The following is a 19446-nucleotide window of genomic DNA, read 5'->3' as shown; positions in this document are numbered from 1 at the left end:
GGGAATGTTAGAGGCATTTGTAGGCATTCTTGTGGTTAGGGGGGGAGGGGGGAGGGGGGGGGGATGGGGTGTTGGAGTGAGGATGGTTAATTGAAGCGAAATTGATACAAACGCGGGAGCTAGGGCGTTTTGAGTGGTGGAGGTAGTGTTGGGGGATTAATCGGGGTATTAGTCCTTTCGGGGACTCGGGTTATAGAAATCCGTATAGGATTTATTAGCTTTAAAAAAATAGTTCTTTACATTGCGGTTAAGGTATCAGTTGTTGATTTGTTACAGAGTATTTTGTGTTTTGACATTAAATTTTCAGGTTACAGTCTTTCAGGAACTTATCTATAGCTTTTATAACAGGTAGCTTCAATGAGTACAGTATACGGTTGATGTTAGGTGGTAATTCTATGTTTTCGAATCTTTTGCATCATTCTAACCCTTTTGTTTTCGTACTTGGGGCAGTTCCACAAAATGTGGTTGAGATCCTCTTCGGGATGGCCACATGAGCATTTTGGATCATTGACAATTTTCATTCTATGGAGAGGACTCGGGTTATTACACTGCAAAAACCAGGTGTCTGACAGCTATCTGAATTTAAGATGTCAGATGGTAAAAAACGTCTGAATCTTCGAAAGTGTCTGAAAATCTGACTAATGTCTGAAAATTTCAACCACCGTTTCTGGCTGAAAATGATGGTAGACATTTTTCGTGTCTGAAAAATTTCAGGTATTTATGTTCAGATATTTTCTGCGTCTGAAATTCAGTTATTTGTGAGCGATTCAAACATTTCACTGTTAAGATATCTCACCTGATTCAGACGGCAAAGTCCATTCAAACATTAATTTTTAAGATATTTCTCATGGCTGAAAAGTTGACTCATCCTACAAAATCGTCCCAAAAGTGTTTGAAAAGTGTCTACCTAAAGTGTCTGAAATTCAGAGATTAGTTTTCGCAGTGAACATGCCCCCTTATTCTTCAGTTATTTTGGGTTGCAGAAGCACCGGTAGTTGGTAATTGGAGGGGATTGAGGAGTGCAGTTTGGGCGCGATTTCTGGTGTGATGATTAGACGCGAGCCATTTGTCGAGGCATGCACGTTTCAAAAGAATGAGACGGTGTTTTGAGATTTCAAAGGTCTGGAAATGTGATTCTGGGGTCATTTGACGCCTGAAATTTTTAAGGATATCCAAGTATCTTTTAAAGTTTGGTACAGACCATATGGAGAGAAATGTTCAGTAAAAATTACGGAACTCGAAATTGAACATCACATTTAATTGAATTTTCAGTGAATTGAAAATTCAGGGAAATTGTTGCTTGATTTTTCATATTATTTAATAATTTTCATTATCATGTAGACCTGAAAATGTTAGTTCCATTGAATACTCGAGAATTCAATTGATTTTTCAATAGAAAAAAACGAGTAATTTTCTAACAGTGAAATGATTTTCATGGTGAAAAATTGATTGTTTATACATTATTTATGAAAAATGCACGTAATTTTCAAAAATTGTAATTTTTAGATCACTTCATTAATTTTCCTCCAGAAGTGTATTTTCTAGCATTTTCAGATTTATAAAATGTTTTCTAACGGCTCCATATCGAGATTCAAATTCAGAATTGTAAAATTTAAATAATAAAAGCATTGTAAAAAGCCTATTTTTCATCACAACGCGTGAAAAGTGGAATTTTGCGCACGCAGACCGTGAACAAGTGATGAAAATCTCAATTTAAGATCATAACTCTCAAAACCAAGATTATCTTCGAGCCTAAATTTATCGGATAGTACCTGAAGAATGATTTTGTAAACACATTTGTATTTTTGTCATTTTTTTGTGGCAGAATAAACTACATGATTTGAAAGCTTAAATAAAAAAAAATCTTTCTCGGATATGTATATATTTCACTCTTTGTGAAGAGTTTTGAAAATTCTGATGACTGTTAATTCTTCAATGTCCTACGAATAATAGAATTAATTATTTACCAAACTTTCATTCGGATGTTGAAACACCGAGAGAAAGATCTGAAGTTCGATTTACAATAAGAAAATAGTTGAGACATTTTGGTGAACGATACGATTTTTTTTGTATGCGGCAGATAACATTATAGTAACTTCACAAGCGTAATTTTTGCAAATCAAAATGCTAAACTAACCCAAGTTCAAAAGTAACCATGACAAATCTATCGTGAGGAGAACTATAAAATACAGTTGCAATAACTACATTCCATTGTAGTAATTACTGCTCCGGCCATAGTGACCGTAACCCATGAAAAATTGTTGAGGACTTTTTGACTATAATTCGATGGTGATGGAATATAATCAGAAGAATTATATTTTTCTCTCAGTGAAGCCACTTCGCGCTTCGTAGCACCCCACGTGAAGATTTTCAATCATGTTCTCGAATTCAGCGCCTTGAAATTTCGTTTTTCAATTAAAAAGAACGGAACAATTAAAATTCTCATCTTGCCCGCACCGACTGCCGGACGTTGGATTTTTTTTGTTCCCCAATCGTTGCCAAGCTATTGTTAATAATTCTCCACGAGTCGGACTAAGAGCGTAAGCTTGTCACGGCGAAGAGCCGTGAAGCTCTGGCAGGCTGCTCTCCCACCCATTGCACCCTCTATCCCCGTCGGCGTTCGGTTCGGAAAGTGCTGTGTTTGCAGAATTCATTGAATCATTGCCGCGGCTGGGGTGGCACGCGCCTGCATCGCCATCCAAGGGGCACTTTTTCAATTGTCACTCCTTCATGCGGTAGAACAAGTGAATAATGGGGAGGGGGTTGGTAATACTGCATGCAGGGGTATTTTTATTGCTCGATGGACCGATCGGGGACTGTGACCGGAGCTTTAGTGGTAATTGCGCTTTCTGATCAGACAGATACCCTTCTCTCAACTTGGGAATAATTTTTCTGATGTACAATGTTAAAAAATTACTACTGAAATTTCAAGAAAAAAATCTTGAAAATTTTAACAGTCACTTATTCACGCGAAATTCCACATGGCAATGGAAATTATTAATTAGTTTAAAAATTCAAACAACGATTCCCCTGAATTTTCAATCCACTGAAAATTCTAGATGTCATTGAAATATCAGTGATAATCTAAAATAAAAAACCCAATTATCCGGAATTTTTAACCTGAATGAGAGATTCCATGAACGATTTGACCTTAAATTGAATTTAAATTTTCAATATTGAAAATTCAAGTGCAACTTGGAGCAGAACTACAAAATTCTTACCATGTACGAATAGATTTGATTTGCTTATTAGACAATCTTGTGTATCCATACGTATCCATATTCTAGTGAATATGAAGAAAATAAAATAAAATAAAAACAAATAAAAAATCATAAAGAAACAAAAATAATAGTAGTATATTGTATAATTCTAAGGAATTTTGTGAATATTCCTTTAATAAAAAATCCCGTGTAACGTTTTTTGAAGCCAATCTATTCGGCGTATTGTGTCATTAGATTTTTTATATATGATCATAGCGTACCTTGAAGACACACGGAGAGAAATTTTTTAGAAAAATTCTAGTGCTAGTACGGGAAAAGAGGCGCAAAGTGAGGGCCAGGAAAAAATTTCAGTGCCGGCACTAGAAATTTTATTGGGGAAAACGTGAATTTTTGCCCGTATTTCTGTGAAAGTTTCACAGATATTTTTTATTTTCATATTTTTTATTTTTCGTATTATTTTTTTCATATTTGATAATAGATATAGTACTCTATTATATATTGTATATTATACATAGTATATATAATCTAGTATAGTACAGAATATGATATAATATAGTATTATCGTAATATCTTTAATGACTGCTATCGTCATTTATGAAAAATCTAATGACACTGATGACGATTACTGAAAAGAATAATCATTATTTCAAATAATTGATTTTTCCAGTTTTATAATTATTATAGGATGACGATGATGGCATCGGCTTAAATTCTATATATCTGCTGTATCAGCGCTGCCATAATCAAATAAAATACTTATGGCCCAGTTTAAATCGCACATGCAATCGGTCATCCATTCCAATTAAAAATCCACTCGAATTAAATAAACCGTGAAAAATAAAAACTTCATTACTAATGTTAACTCATACCCATAGTGAGATGGTTTTGGATTTAACGATGCGTGTATATCTCGTTTCCGTTTATTGAAATTCTCCTGCTGCGAATACGGGGCGCGGTACATAATACTTCTTTGGCGGGGTTGTTGCCGTCACTATTTTTTACAAGATCAGCTGAGCGTATGAAGGAACGGAGGACAGGGATTTATTCCATGAAATTCCAATGTAGTGGTTCGTTGCAGCTTGATATCGGACATTTCTCAACAGGGGAAAAATATATAATTCTCATCTGTCTCTGTCGTATCGATTTGATGCATTTTTCATGCATTGAATGGCGTTATGAAGTGATATTTTCAATATCATGTGAACTCAGAATTGAAATGAATGAAAAACTACCAGGAAAGAGGGGTAAATCTGACCCTCGTGATCCTTATTCTGACCCTCATGACCCTTATTTTGACACTCTTGACCCTTAATCTGACCCTAGTAACCCTTATTTTGACCCTCGTGACCCTCATGATCATTATTCTGACCGTTATGATCCTTATTCTCACCCTCATGACCTTTATTTAAACCCTCATGGCCATTGTTTTGACCCTCTGACCCTTATTTTGACCCTTGTGACCCTTATTTGTGGAGTCTCAATTTCGAGTACCCAATTTTTATCACCAGAAGTCAATTTGGATTTTCATAACATAGAAAGATTCGAGCATATAATATACTTGATTCAAGTATATTTTATACTCAATTGGGGAATGGGTATTTCAATTCGAAGATGATTGTTTTGTATCAGGCCAGTTTGTAGCAAGCCCTCTTAAGTGTCTTAATTGTAATATAAGGGTCAGGCACTAAGTGTCAGAATATAAGGGTCAAAAAGTGGAGGTTAAAAAATGAGGGTCAGAATATTAGGGTCAAAACATTAGGGTCAGAATATAAAAGTAAAAAAAGTGGGTGTCAGGCAATGAGGGTCTAAATATAAGTCATATATTATGCTTGATCACCGTTTTTAGCCCTTATATGACCCTCACTGCCTGACACCCACTTTTTTTACTTTTATATTCTGACCCTAATTTTTTGATCCTAATATTCTGACCCTCTTTTTTTAACCCTAACATTCTGATCCTCATTCCTTTACCTTTACACTCAGGCCCTCAGTTTTTGATTCTAATATTCCGACCCTCATTTTTTAACTTCCACTTTTTGACCCTTATATTCTCACACTTAGTGTCTGACCCTTATATTACACTTGAGAGCGCTTGGTACAACCCGGGCTGATACTAATTAATCATTCTCGAATTGAAACACCCATCCCCCATTCGAATATAACATATACTCAATTCAAGTACATTTTATTCTTGAATCGGGTTTATGCATATACTTGATGCGGGTATAATAGTATATTTCGTAACGAGTGCAAAAAAGTGTTTTTTGGCGAGTGATATAATCCCACGAGCTAAAAAACATTTTTTCACGAGTTACGAACAATATTTTTCATCACAATGTGGCAGAAATTGGACTTTTAGGCACGCGGAGCATGCCGAAAAGTTCACTTTTCGTCACAGCGTGATGGAAAATATAATATATACTCAATTCAAATATTTTTACCGTGTTTGTGGGACAATCTGAGGAGTAGAGTAGCTCACACCAATTGACATTATTAATAACTGATGATGAAAAATTTGACCACCAGATTCTGGCCATCAAGTGTTGCCCTTTGAATCGCGGATGGTTACACCCATACACGTAGTAAACCAAGAGAGGCAGGTTATGGGCCGCATCACCCAAGTATGATTTATAGAGCCGCCTTTGTAGCGGCCCCTCGAAGAAGATTTCTCATATGCCTTAGAGAGAGTTCAAGAGAAGCAGAGGGTCCATCAAGAGATGTACATGAGGTGTGTGAGTGGGCCTCAACCAGACAAGAGACTAAATATACCAATACCTCCCTCGATCCCCACAACACAACACCAGACAGCGTGGCTCTGGCCTCTCTCGACACAGGTGCGTGCCTGCCTCGTCCAGTGATCGGGTTTCCCCTTGTATTCCCTTATTATCTTTCTCTTTCTCTGCCATCCCTCCTCGCCCATCGGCTTTTTTCCAACGTCCACCATCAGCCTGTACTAAAACCCATTACTTTTTCGATGAACCCAAATTACTCGGCACACTCTTCGCCGATACCGACAGGGAACAAAATAAAAATGAAAATTGAAGAATTTGAGAATCACCGGATTGTTGTCCAAAAATTACATGAAAAAATTCATGTGCTCTATTTTTTTTTACCTCCGAATGGAAGTAGTGGCCTTGTATTTGACCGATTTTTCGATTTTCTAATTTTGATTGCCAATGGTCTGGCACAATTATGTTTTTAGCGTCATGTCTGTATGTATGTACGTGATAATGTGGATTTTTGGTGATTAACTTTTGGAAAATTCAACATAAGTACGGCGAAATCTCTCTATATTATCCACCGCAAAAACGAGTGTCTGAATTTCACACAAGTTTTGTACACTTTTTTCAGACACTAAAAACGTGTGAACACCTGTACGTCTGAAATTCAAACACATTTTCATTTCATTCCGGTGTTTTTTAGTGTCTGAAAAATGTCTACAAAAGGTGTGTGAAATTCAGACATTCGTTTTTGCTGTGTAAAAATCAAAATCGACTTCTGGTGAAGAAAATTTGGTACTCGAAATTAAGATTCCAACATTAATGGCACAATAAGGGTCAAAATAAGGATCGTGAAGTTCAGAATAAGGGTGTGATGTTTCAAATTCATTTAAATATGTATAAATAAAATTTTTCTATCAACATTTTATCGAAGCGCTGCCGGTACAGATAAAACTGTAAAAAAACAATTAGTTGTGTAAAAGAAAGGGATAATAAGAATAATGACGATGATAACATTACACTAAGTTGAAAATCTGACAAAATTAGTTGAAAAGAAATCTTATTCCATTTGATAGAATGAAATAAACAATGAATTGTACATGATAGAAGGAAAAGATGCGCAAAATAACCATTCGGGAGGATATTGCTAATTCTTTAGCAAAAATAACTGTACTATGTGCAGTACAACAGCAGTTTCCTACTTGTTTTAGGCACGAAATCGTTTTCTGGTAAAATTCTGAATATAAATAAATTTATGGTGGAAAATTGATTATTTACAAATTATTGATAGAAAATACTCGTAATTTTAAAAAGTTGCACTTTTTAAATTATTTCATCAATCTTCCTCCGAAAATGAACTCTCCAGTATTCTTTCAGATGTTTTAAATAGTTTCTAACGTTTAACATCGCGCTTCAGATTCAGACCTGCAAGTTTGAATACTAAAATCATTGTAAAATATCCGGAAACTTAGGGTCAAATGAGGCTAAAATGAAAGCTCTGACGTTCAGCTACAAAAGTAGAAAAGAATTTCACTGGTAACAAAATGGCCAAAGTACTTGGATATTCCTAATTCAAATAAAGAAATTTTCTTAATACACAAAAATCTTAATTCATTATTAATGAAGAACTTATTAAGATAAAAAAAAAGATTAATAAATTTAAATAACCATTCATTTAATATAAACAAAACCTCAAACGACGGGAAGTTATCAATTGCAATAAAAACTTCATTTCATGCCATTTAAACAAACTTATTTATTCGATTCGAATAAATAATTTTCCTGGATGCAAAGTTAAAATGTTTGCCGAATGATAAATTTTTGCGGCTTGGTCCGGATCGTTTCATCTATTCTCCCCTTCTATTGAAGAGAAGTAGAAGGAATTCCATCCATCAGCCAAGGCTAGAATCCACGGCGCGTTAGTTATAGGCAGTTGGGGAATATAAGTATATACCTTATGGACGGGAGGCTGCTGCCGCAGGCTCATATGCGTCCAAAGAGGACCCAAAGAAAGTGGCGAGGGGAAGAGCTCGCGAGAGAGAGCGCTCGTCGAATAGCATTTGGGAAGGAGTGAAGGCAGCGATGGAAAACGAGTCTCAGGATTTCTCAGGTGTTGATGACCAGACACGGAGGCGGCTACACCACTACAAGCACTTTACGGTGTGTACATGTACACAGAAATGGAGGCGTATTGGCGGCCTCGTGAACACTCAGGCAAAGGGCCCGGTTACCCTTTCATCTTTTTATCTTCTCGCGTACCTTGTACATGTATACATTTCTCAGCCTTTTGCGCACATTACCTGAGGCATCTAAATTTCTTCCTATTTATGTACAAAATACATAGGACCGTTATTTTTTTATCATTCTCAAAATCGCGGGTATCCAAGTACTTTGGCAATTTTTTCACTTGGGCGAAATGGTATGCAGTATCATTCCGATGATTTTATTTATCCTTTCTTCAGAAAAACATGGGCGATATCTCGAATCGAAAATGAGACCTCGAACATGGCGGATATATCGAACGAATGGAGAAAGTAAGACGATTTTCATGAGTACTATTGGATTATGTGTAGGAATACTCAATAAAAACACAGTTTTATTCTTCAAAGTAAAACTCTTTAATGATCGCACGCAGAAGGTATATCTTTCTCCAACGAAGTCTCTAGGACGACTAACTAAAAGTCATGAGAGTTTTCACTCTCTGGACCCATTTGACAAAAGGCCCTTGTTTCAATTTTCTTCAGCCTCTCCTTTGTGACTCACCATGAGGACTGTTTTTCTTCACGTCTCTATTTTCTAAGAAAAGCCATAAATGTCACCCTGAGTGTTTGGGTGGAAAAGAGAAAATGTTTAACTAAACTAAGAAATTAATTTTTGTATTCAGGCATGAATTCCAACAAGTACAATCGGCTTGCGGCGCATTTTCATGAGACCCGCCTAATAAACAGAAGAGAATTGAATCCCACTCACTGATAGAATGATTCATTTATTCCAAACGAGATTCGTTAACTATTAACGAATATTCATTTGATCATATTCAACTCTACCATTCGTTAATAGTTAACGAATGGTTCACTTGAATGGCGAAAGTCAAGTCAAACAAGGCTCCTCAAATGTACATTCGTTAACTATTAACGAATAAACATTTGGTGGGACCGAATAGACCCTAACCTCCAACCAAAATCCATTCGTTAATAATAACTAATCCGGTCTATCAGTGCACTGAGAGAAAAACAAACACGTCAAACAAGTCTTGTTTGGGCCAACAAAATCGCTAGCTGAAAATTGCCAAAAAAGAATTTGTTTGGTTCGAATTCGAAAGTCTCAAACATGAATAATTGTTCTGTTTTCGACAGCAACGAAATATTTGGCTCAGGAGGCGGATAATTCACACCAGACGGTGCCTTTTCAGGATGAAAATATCTCATATAGAGGAAAATTTATCAACAAATATTTTATCCCTTAGTTACAAGATTGCTATCATATCATTATTATTGTTTCATTTAAGGGTTCATTTCTTGTCTGTGATTATTAGACAGCCGAAACGAAAAACTACTATCCCTTGTTCCGCATTAAACAAAGATTTTTCGGGTGCAAAATACGTTTGGGAGTATAGAATAACGAAGGAGTAGTGCTAGAAATGACATTTCTTGCGTGTACAGAGAAAGCAATTTTTTTTCCACTACTAAATCTACTTTTGCGGCAAAAATTTTTCATTCCAGCGCACTCTCTGCATGTTTGGCACAAAAAATCTTTTTTTGATCATTTTCAAAAAACTATTTTCTTGGCACAAGTAAGACTTGTTTGAGAACGTCATAAAAATTGAACATCACATACAATTCAATTTTCAATAGATTTAGAATTTAGAAAAGTTGTTGCCTAAATTTTCAAAATTTTCAAGGTTTTCAGTGCCGCGACGTATGAAAAAATCTTGTAGAAATTTTCTATATGGATTGCGTATAAAAATACTATAGAATTCCCATATACGATATTCGGATATTTCTACACGAATATTTTCTATACAAATTATTTCTATACATATTTTTTACATAAATTTTTGTTTTCATACGAAAGATGTCTAAACGCTCCAGAGAAAAACGTAGAGAACTGTCGCAACTCCAGACGAATTGTTTCTATATACGTGGCAGTGGGTCGTATAGAATCAAACCTACAGAAATCGTATAGAAATAATTTGTATAAAAAATATCCGTATAGAAATATCCAAATATCATAAACGAAAATCCTATAAAAATTCTCTACGCAATCCGTATATAAAATTTCTATGATTTTTTCACACGTGCGTATGGACTTGAAAATCGAGAATTACTTGAATACTCAAGAAATTAACTATTAAAATTGTTAAAAATTTCAAGCTTTATCACTTGAAATTTCAAGAGTCGGCCGGAGTCTCGCCAGCTATTTAAAAAATTTCGAAGACTGAACTGTGAAGTTTGTATTCTACATGTGACTTCTGTGCACTGAGACCCGAGCCGACGGCTCGATAAATATCCGACTTTTCGTCTCCAAACGACAATGTCATAACTCCCCGAGGGAGAAAAACTACTCTTCACTATCTAATTGACAAAGTTCGTTTTATTCTTTCTGCACGCCGGATGACACTTCCCTCTAGGATTATTCATGAGCCCTCGTATTCCACCGCTAACTTTCCCAAAGGTTGGCACAGCGGGGAGAAAACTCCGATACCACGCAGAAATAAAACACCACAAAAGTTATAAAACACGACCCTCGACACTGTCTTGCATGACCCCACTCGACGGAAAATGTTGTCAATCAATCGATGACATGCATGTCTCAATACTTAAAACCATCACGCATAATATTTTCACATTCGCTGGCAATTCGTATCTTTTTCTCGGACGTATCCTGACGGATGGATGAAGCAAACGCAGTGTGGAAGAAATTCAAGTTAAAAAGGGGAAAGTGAAAAAAGGAAAAAAAAAAGGAAAACAAAAAATCTGAAATTCGAAGACACGCCAGGGGGATAAAATCGAAGGGAAGCATTTTGCATGACACGCGAACAAAACCCCGGGCCATTGTAAGGTGGCCCTATTGTATGTATACTATTGTAGTATATCCGAATGTTACAACGCATACCAAATAAATAATATTTCAGCATATCTTACCTTGCCCATATCCTTTGCCCATAGCTCCAATTATTAAAGGAGTGGGAAATTGTTTTTGTCATCTTTATTTTTGCTAACGAATGGAATTTTTGTGATGATGTATTTTTAATTTAATTCAATGATTCAATGAATTTAACATTGCCCCTACGTTACAATTTGTGACCTTTTCCTGAATATTCGTGTGAAAATAAAATTTTTCAGCAACAGATGATGCAAACAATTTTATGATCGAACTGGGTCAAGATGGCATTGGGAGGAATATTTTAAATCACAATTGGACTCATTGAAACAATTATTGGTCCAGTTATCGTTGAAAAACGATCGTCACATCAAGCAAAAGCAATTTGAACGAAATAAATAAGTTTGGGAATCGTTTTCACATGTGCTCAACAACATATCCAAATGTTAGGTCTTCAGTTCATTGCGAAATTTTCACCAAGTATAACTCAGTGAGGAAGTACCTTCACCCGGTTTACCACTTCGCTACTGAAATGTGCATTTATTAGCTATTAACGAATGAACATTTGGTGAGACCCAAATCCATTCGTTAACAATAACTAACCCTTTCTATCAGTGTAGAGAGATATAGAGAGATTTCTGATTCTGATGCCGATGTCTGTCAACAATTAATAAAACTTGGCTTATCCCATTGTATTTCGATACAATGAACGTTCATTGGTCGCACTTTCTCATCTCTCCTCTCCCTCAAGATGATTCTCTCCTGCGTGTAGCCTTCCCCGAGGCACCGCCAGCTTGCCTTGTTAAGATATACCGCTCTTCTTCACCGCCTATAAGCGTTACTATATATGTATACATATATTTCTCGGTGGATATGCCCGAGACGGAAAAGGCTGCACGTTGTACTGTCGCATGTATAATCGGGGCTTGGGTATACCAATTTGCCATTCGGTACCTACAGCGGGACCTCATCCATTGTGTATCGATGGAAGAATCGAAGAGACAGAACTTGAATATCATTCACCCCTCCCATTCTCGTTACCCTTTCATTCTTTCTCAGTCCTCGCCATGTTTTTCTTCCCTCCACATTGTCTTTTTATAACTAATTTTTCTATACAAGCCTATCCATTCGAGAACTCAAGTGGATACCGCGCTGGGGAAACGATCGATTTCAGTCTACTTATATCTGTAAGGATCACATAACGAAGCATCTCACCATGGATTATGCATACACCCTATGGACGCGTCCAATGTGTTTATCGATTCAGCATTGGTCGAATGTGAAATGATGTGTACTGAGCGGGAACTGTTATTTCAATGTTAGGATTGTTTTGAAAAATAGGAGAAGTTGTGGACAAATGGAAGTCTCGACGATCGAAATGTTTATTTTTAGGCTTTTCGCGTTCAGGCATGAAAGTTATTCAATTGGAGGGCAATATTTTCTTACTTGAGGAGCGCCAGTAGCGATGTACATTGAGAAAAAAAATCTAATATATGAGACATATTTACTTAACACCGGTAATTTTTCTTCAATCAAATTGTCACTTAATCGAATTTGTCAATTAAATCGCGTGAGAAAAATTAGAAAAAAATCGGGAATATTCAGCGTTATTCCAATTACATTTTGCATAGAAACATTATTTTTTCAGGCATTCGTTGTTTATAAACAACTTTCGGAGACTTAATTTTTTAGGCATGAAATTCTGAATATGAATAAATTTGTTACGATTCCGAATCAATGATTTAGATGGTAGAAAATTGATTGTTTATCAATTCTTGATTAAAAATTTTATTTGAGCCCCATTTAACCCTGGGTTTCTGGACATTTCCAATTATTTTATTATTTAAATTTCGCCGATCTGAATCTGATTCTTGACATTGATCAGTTAGAAAACATTTTAAAAATCTGAAAAAAATTGGAAAGTTTAGTTTTCGAAAAAGATTGATGAAATGAATTAAAAATTGCAATTTTTTAAAATGATGAGCATTTTCTAGACATAATTTATAACCAATCAATTTTTTCCCCATTTAAATCATTTTTTCGGAATCGTAACAGATTTATTCATATTCATAATTTTATCAGAAATCAATTTCATACCTAAGTTTAAATAATTTGAATTATTTCATTAGCGAAGTGGTCAAACGGTTTAAGTCAATTTAGTCTAGTTCAGTTTTCCAGGAATATTTCCGAATTGAAGGGAGATAGCGAAATTTTTATAATAACCTTTTTTATAGAGCGAATTAAGCCCTACTAAAAAGATTATGAGAAAAATTTTGCTATCTCTCTTAGATTTCGAGATATTAATACTTAAACCGTTTGACCACTTCGCTACTGATTTATTTATAAACAACGAACGTTTAATTGCCAAATTTGATGATTGAAAATGGTTGAATTTGTAGTGTGGTCTGTAACCAAACTGAAAAAGATACTTGGATCTCCTCAAGCCATTGGAAATAATTTACTTCTCTCAAGTAAATATGTTCTACATACTCGTAATTTTTTCTCTCAGTGTAGAAACTCGTTTTAAATTCAAAGCGAAAACGACTCATTTTAGATTTTCAGTGCTCAAGCTGTAGCTGAAAAACTTGTCATTCCATCATTAAAATTTAATTATGTCATTAATTTCTACAATATCTCGAAAAATACTACAGCAACATGAAGCCTTTTTTCAATTTACTATTAGACCACTAAATTCTTCAATTTCTACGGTAACATAACTTGAAATAAATTTAACTGTCATGTGTACAGCTTTTATCCCGATAAATTTCTCTGTTAATGTAGAAGAATAAAATAGTAACGCATAAAATTGAGAAAACAACAGGGAACACTTTTGGTCTATTATATGTTGGAAAATATTTCAAGTCAACAATATTCTCGATAACCAAGATGAGATGATTCCTATGGCCATGCACATGAAACCCGGAACATCCAACGTGCAGCACGTGAATGAATAAAACTAGTCCAGGATGACTTGGCTGATTCCTTTCTGTCTTCGAGTTTGCACCCATCACGTCCCTTTTATGATGAAGTAAAAAGGAAGACCTCAACAACGATTGGTGTGACTGGCCAGTCACTTTCACGCTTGGAGATTTACACTTCTCTCATCCTCCGTATCATCAGAATGAAAAAAAGTAATAGAAGTAAATTGAAGATGCTATTGTTCAATTAGTATCGCATGTCAAATTCAGTTAATTATTTTTTGCCCGGAGTGTTTTTTTTCTATGAAGTTGAATTCAATAAACATCGGATGGAATGTATTCCATTAATATTGTTTTATTATGACTTTTCTTATATATTTCTGTAGTATAAGCTGCTGGTTGTAACGGAACTTGTGGGATTTCGACATGTTGTGAATAGAAATCAGATCTTCAGTGGTTTGGGAAAATTGTTGGTTGTAATGGTTTTTACTTTGACCAGGTGATGAATTTGTTTTTATGCGCTGATATTTTTTGGTGTATGATGATCTCAATGTTATGTTGACAGTTAATTCGTCTTCTGGTTGAATTTTTATTCAGCACGCATAAAAATAATAGGTTGTTCCAAGATTTCAAAGGTTTAAAATAAGATTTTTAAAAGTCTTAATTTGAAATCTGAAATTCTTACGTTGAGAGTGTTGAAAGTCTCAATTTGAGACTTTTATTGAGTCAAGTTGTGACTTTCGAAGATCTCAATTTGAGATTTGTATAGACTCAGGTTGAGACTTTCAAAGATCTTAATTTAAGACTTTCAAAGTTTCAAGTTGAAACTTTAAGATGTCTTGATGTGAGGCTTTTAAAGTCTCCAGTTGAGACTTTGAAAGGTTTCAACTTTCAATGTCTTAAGTTGAGACTTTCGAAGGCCTAAATTTGAGACTTTTATAGACTCAAGTTGTGACTTTCAAAGGTCTCAATTCAAGACTTTAATAGACTCAAGTTGGTACTTTGGAATGCCTTAAGTCAAGATTTTGTGAACTATAGTTAAAAGTTTTCTTCAAGTGAAATTCTGAAAGTCTCAACTTTAGAGTTTTGAAACTTTCAAAAGGCTTCATTTGAGATAACAGAAAGTCTCAACTTGAAACTCTTAAAAGTGTCAACTTGAGAGTGTACAAAGTCTTAATTTGAAACATTTGGAAATCTCAATTTGAGACGTTCAAAGTCTCGATTTGAGCCTTCGGAAAGTCTTACCTTGAGACTTTCAAGTCTTAAATAATTTAAGACTTCGTTAAATCTCACCTTCAGACTCGCAAAAGTCTTAATTTAAAACCTCGAAAAGGTTCAACTTGAGACTTTTCAAAGTTCCAATTTGAAACCTTTGAAAATCTCGCCTTCAGACTTTCAAAAGTCTTGATTTGAGACCTCAAAAAGGTTCAACTCAAGATTATTAAGCCTCAACATAAAGCTTTTGAAAGCCTCAACTTGAAATTGTTAAAAGTCTCAATTTGAGATCGTAACTCTCAAAACAAAGCTCGTTTTTTTCAGTGTACAGTCACGCTCAATCAACAGAAAGACAATTTAAAACATAATGATCCCCCAAAAATCATCTCCACCCAAAACAACAATTGGATTTTCCCTTCATCATATAATTAATATCCTGAAAAAAAAATCCTCTAAAAATCCCCTAGACACTGTTGACCTACCGTTAATTGCGAGTATCTTCGTGTTCCCCAGTTGGTTAGTTGGGTAATCGCGTGACGAATGAATATACGCACAGACGTCAGGGCAAGGGGGAGAGGAGGCATAACGCGATCAGTAATTCTCTTTTTTATTTACGGAATAACTAATGTGCCTATTGATTTGAACCATTAAAAATACCCTGTCCCTGGATGTGAAGCTCATGTATTTCATTAAATCTAATGTACAATACATCCATGCACTCGGTTGGACGTTTCCATTCCTCGTCCCCAATCACTGCGGAACATTTTTGTTGTTTGGCATAATAAATTATCATTACGTCAAACGGACGGACTAACTCAATATCATCAGTGGAAAATTGTAAATAAATTGTGCCCAAAAGAAGGAACAAGAAGACTTAATAAATCTATTGAATACATGTGATTACGCAATCAACACTTTGTCGACTGTCAGTAACACAATGACAACGTAACGATATTCAATAAATTCTCCTTCCAGCATCAATAACAATCGGTGAGCGGAGAAAACTTTCACAAATGCGATTATCAATTCTTCACTCTAATCGCCTCAAAATGATTATGATGAAGATGTATAGCCGAGCGTTCGGTGAGGATCAGGGTATTTTAAAAAATTCTATCTGAAAAGTATTTACTTGAGACAAGTAATTTTTCTTCAGTCGCTTAATTCTCTGAGGCGTCTCAACTGACGTGGGCCGAGAGTGGTCTCAGGCTTTGAAATACTCTTGTAGTCAAGAGTCAGGATATTCAAGTACTTTGGTTATTTTTTCGAAAAAAATTAGGTATGAATATTATTTGTAAACTCAATAATATTATTTATGAAAACGATTTATTGATCTATTTATGTTATTTTTTGTTGTTTGACAAGTTTGCAGTAATTTCACTATTTTTCTTTCAGTGAAATGATTTTCTACTTTTGTAGTCAAACTTTGCAGGTCTGACTTTAAATCTCGACATTGAACTGTCAAAAACATTTTTTAAATCTGAAAAAAAATTGGAAAATTTACCTTTGGAGGAAAATTGATAAAATAATTTAAAGATTGCAAATGTTTGAAAATACGAGCATTTTCTATGAATAATTTACAAACAATCAATTTCACGCCTAAAAAAATAAGGCGAAAGTTTAACCAACAGTTTCCGAAAGTTTAAACAATTTCAATGATTTATTCGTAAGCAACGAATGTTAAAAAAAAATTTCTCACGCAATTTAATTGACAAATTTGACGATTGAAAATGATTAAATCTATAGTGTAGTCTGTACCAAACTGTAATAGTATATTTCGATGCGAGTGCATAAAATTGTTGTTTGATTCGTGGGAGGTGTGCAGCGCTCGCCTTCGGCGAGCGCTACCCTCCCAAAGATCAAACAACAGTTTTCCCACGAGTGTCAAACCCTATTTGTTTATAATTTATGCACGCTCTGCATAAAATTTCCCTTGACGCGCTAGCGATGAAAAATATACTAGGATATCCTTAAGCCATTGAAAATAATTTACTTCTCTCAAGTAAATATGGTCTACACATTAATAAATTGTTCTCTCACTATTTATGTCTTCCGCGTAATTTTATCTATGAGCGAAGAACAGAATAGAACTGAACGGAGAGAAACGCCCGTGAATAGCAAGGGAATTTTAAAATACTCGGCTGTGAATTATTTATCTATTCCACTTCTGACTATATACGGAAGAAGGTGGGCCTAGTTCAGCCACAAACAAACAAATTTTACGCGCTCGAAGTAATGATGATTTGTTTAAATTTGAAAAGCCGGTGCCTCTTCAAAGGCCCCATTGCCTCAGCAAATGTTGTGCCTTTATAACGTGGGAAGAGGTCTGCCCGAAAATCGGGGGATTAAGGGAGAGGGAGAGAGCGAGAGAATGCGGATAGATGAGAATACGAAAGGAGAATAACGCGACCTGCCGCCGGGATGGGAGTCCCTCCTCGGAGTTTGGGTTTCTTGTGATTGAGGATGCTGGTGAAGGTGGTGGAGAATAATAGGTGGACTGAAATAAAGCACGGAATAATGTGGGCTCAAGAGAATAAAAGGGGAGAGGATACCTGAGATAACACTATTGGCACGCCGTTTCAGTTCGTGGTAACAATACGAGTGTCTAAATAGAGTTTACAAGGTGATATGGATGGACAATTGATGTATTTACATGCATGGAGAGAAAAGTTGAATAAAAATTATGTCGAAAATCGCGGCAGAGTTTACTGTATGACTGCAGGCAATTACGGAGGCGAAATTGTAATTAAACAATACTTTTTGCGAATGTTAGACCCAAAAAACGGTAACCGTTTTTTCCCCCGGAAAAAATTTCCCCGTCAAAATTCCCCCGTGAAAATTTCCCCGGAATATTTTCCCCCGAAAAATTTCCCTGAATTTTTCCCTGATTGATGTTTTTTTGAAGAATGTTCCAAATCTTGTTCTGCTTTGAATGTGTATTTTGATAGGCCAATGATGATTTATTTGTGATGGATGCAATTTAGGAATGACAAATTAATTCGAATTATGTGAGGAAATTGTTTTCTACCCTTGACTATTTCATTTTTGTGGTAACGTAATTTATTTATGATTGAAACAGTTGTATTGAATGCAGATTGGTTTCTGTGTGTCAGACAATTTTTTGAAGAATGATTGTTTGCCAATATTATTTCATTAATAAAGTGGGATTTGGTTAAATGAGGGTGATTTTTGGATTTTATATGTGATTGAGTTATGGTTCATCGATTATGGAGGAAAATTGAATTGAAAAATTTGATTTTTTTTGTCATGTGTTTTTGCCGATTGAGAGATATAATAAATTGAGTTGATATTTGTAATGTATGTATGTGTAATCGTCATTTGAATCCATAAGGGGAATTAATTCCGGGAATTTTTTCCGAGGAGATTTTTTCCCGGGGGGATATTTTTCCAGGGGAATTCTCTCCGGGGAATTTTTTCTGGGGGAAAAAAACGCGGGAAACCAAAAAACAAGCCCTCGTAACCTTGTTGTACGTTTAGTAAATTTTCCGATGTTAGCGGAGAAACATTAACCATTCGTTTCGCACTTTTTGCCCGGATGTAGGGTGAAAAAGACCTAGCAATGGATTCCGCTCCATGATTACTCCACTTGATTGGCAATGTCTCTCCAACTTTTTCTCCCTGTATGCATCATTTTTCCATCTCGTTCTCTCTATTGTATTCAAAACCACAATAACTCGTTGTTTCGCCTGTCAAAATACTATTTTCAAAGTGGGGAAACTAAATATTATATTTTGATACGAGTGCGAAAATAGTATATTTCGATACGAGTGCGTAAAAACGTTTTTTTAACCCGTGGAAGGTGTATAACGCTGCTCTCCTAAGTGTTAAAGAACACCTTTCCCACAAATGTCAAATCCTATTTTTCATCACAATATATGGAAAGTGGAATTTTGTACCCGCGGAGCGTGCGTAAAATTTCCGTTTACGCACAAGTGCTGAAAATTCAATTTTTCACACATTGTGATGAAAAATAGGGTACAAAACTCGCGGAAAAAGTGTTTTTTAACCTTTGGGAAGATAGCAGTTGCCTTCGGCGAGCGCTTCACACCTCGCACGGGTTAAAAAACACTTTTTCATCACGCTGTGACAAAAAGTGAACTTTTCGGCACGCTCCGCGTGCCTAAAAGTCCAATTTCCGCCACATTGTGATGAAAAATATTGTTCGTAACTCGTGAAAAAATGTTTTTTAGCTCGTGGGATTATATCACTCGCCTTCGGCTCGTGATATAAACCTCCCAATCGCCAAAAAAC

The sequence above is a fragment of the Diachasma alloeum genome, unplaced genomic scaffold (assembly GCF_001412515.2).
Source record: "Diachasma alloeum isolate Michigan unplaced genomic scaffold, Dall2.0 Dall_scaffold_00271, whole genome shotgun sequence".
Taxonomy (NCBI): domain Eukaryota; kingdom Metazoa; phylum Arthropoda; class Insecta; order Hymenoptera; family Braconidae; genus Diachasma; species Diachasma alloeum.
Note: the sequence above shows the minus strand (reverse complement) of the source record.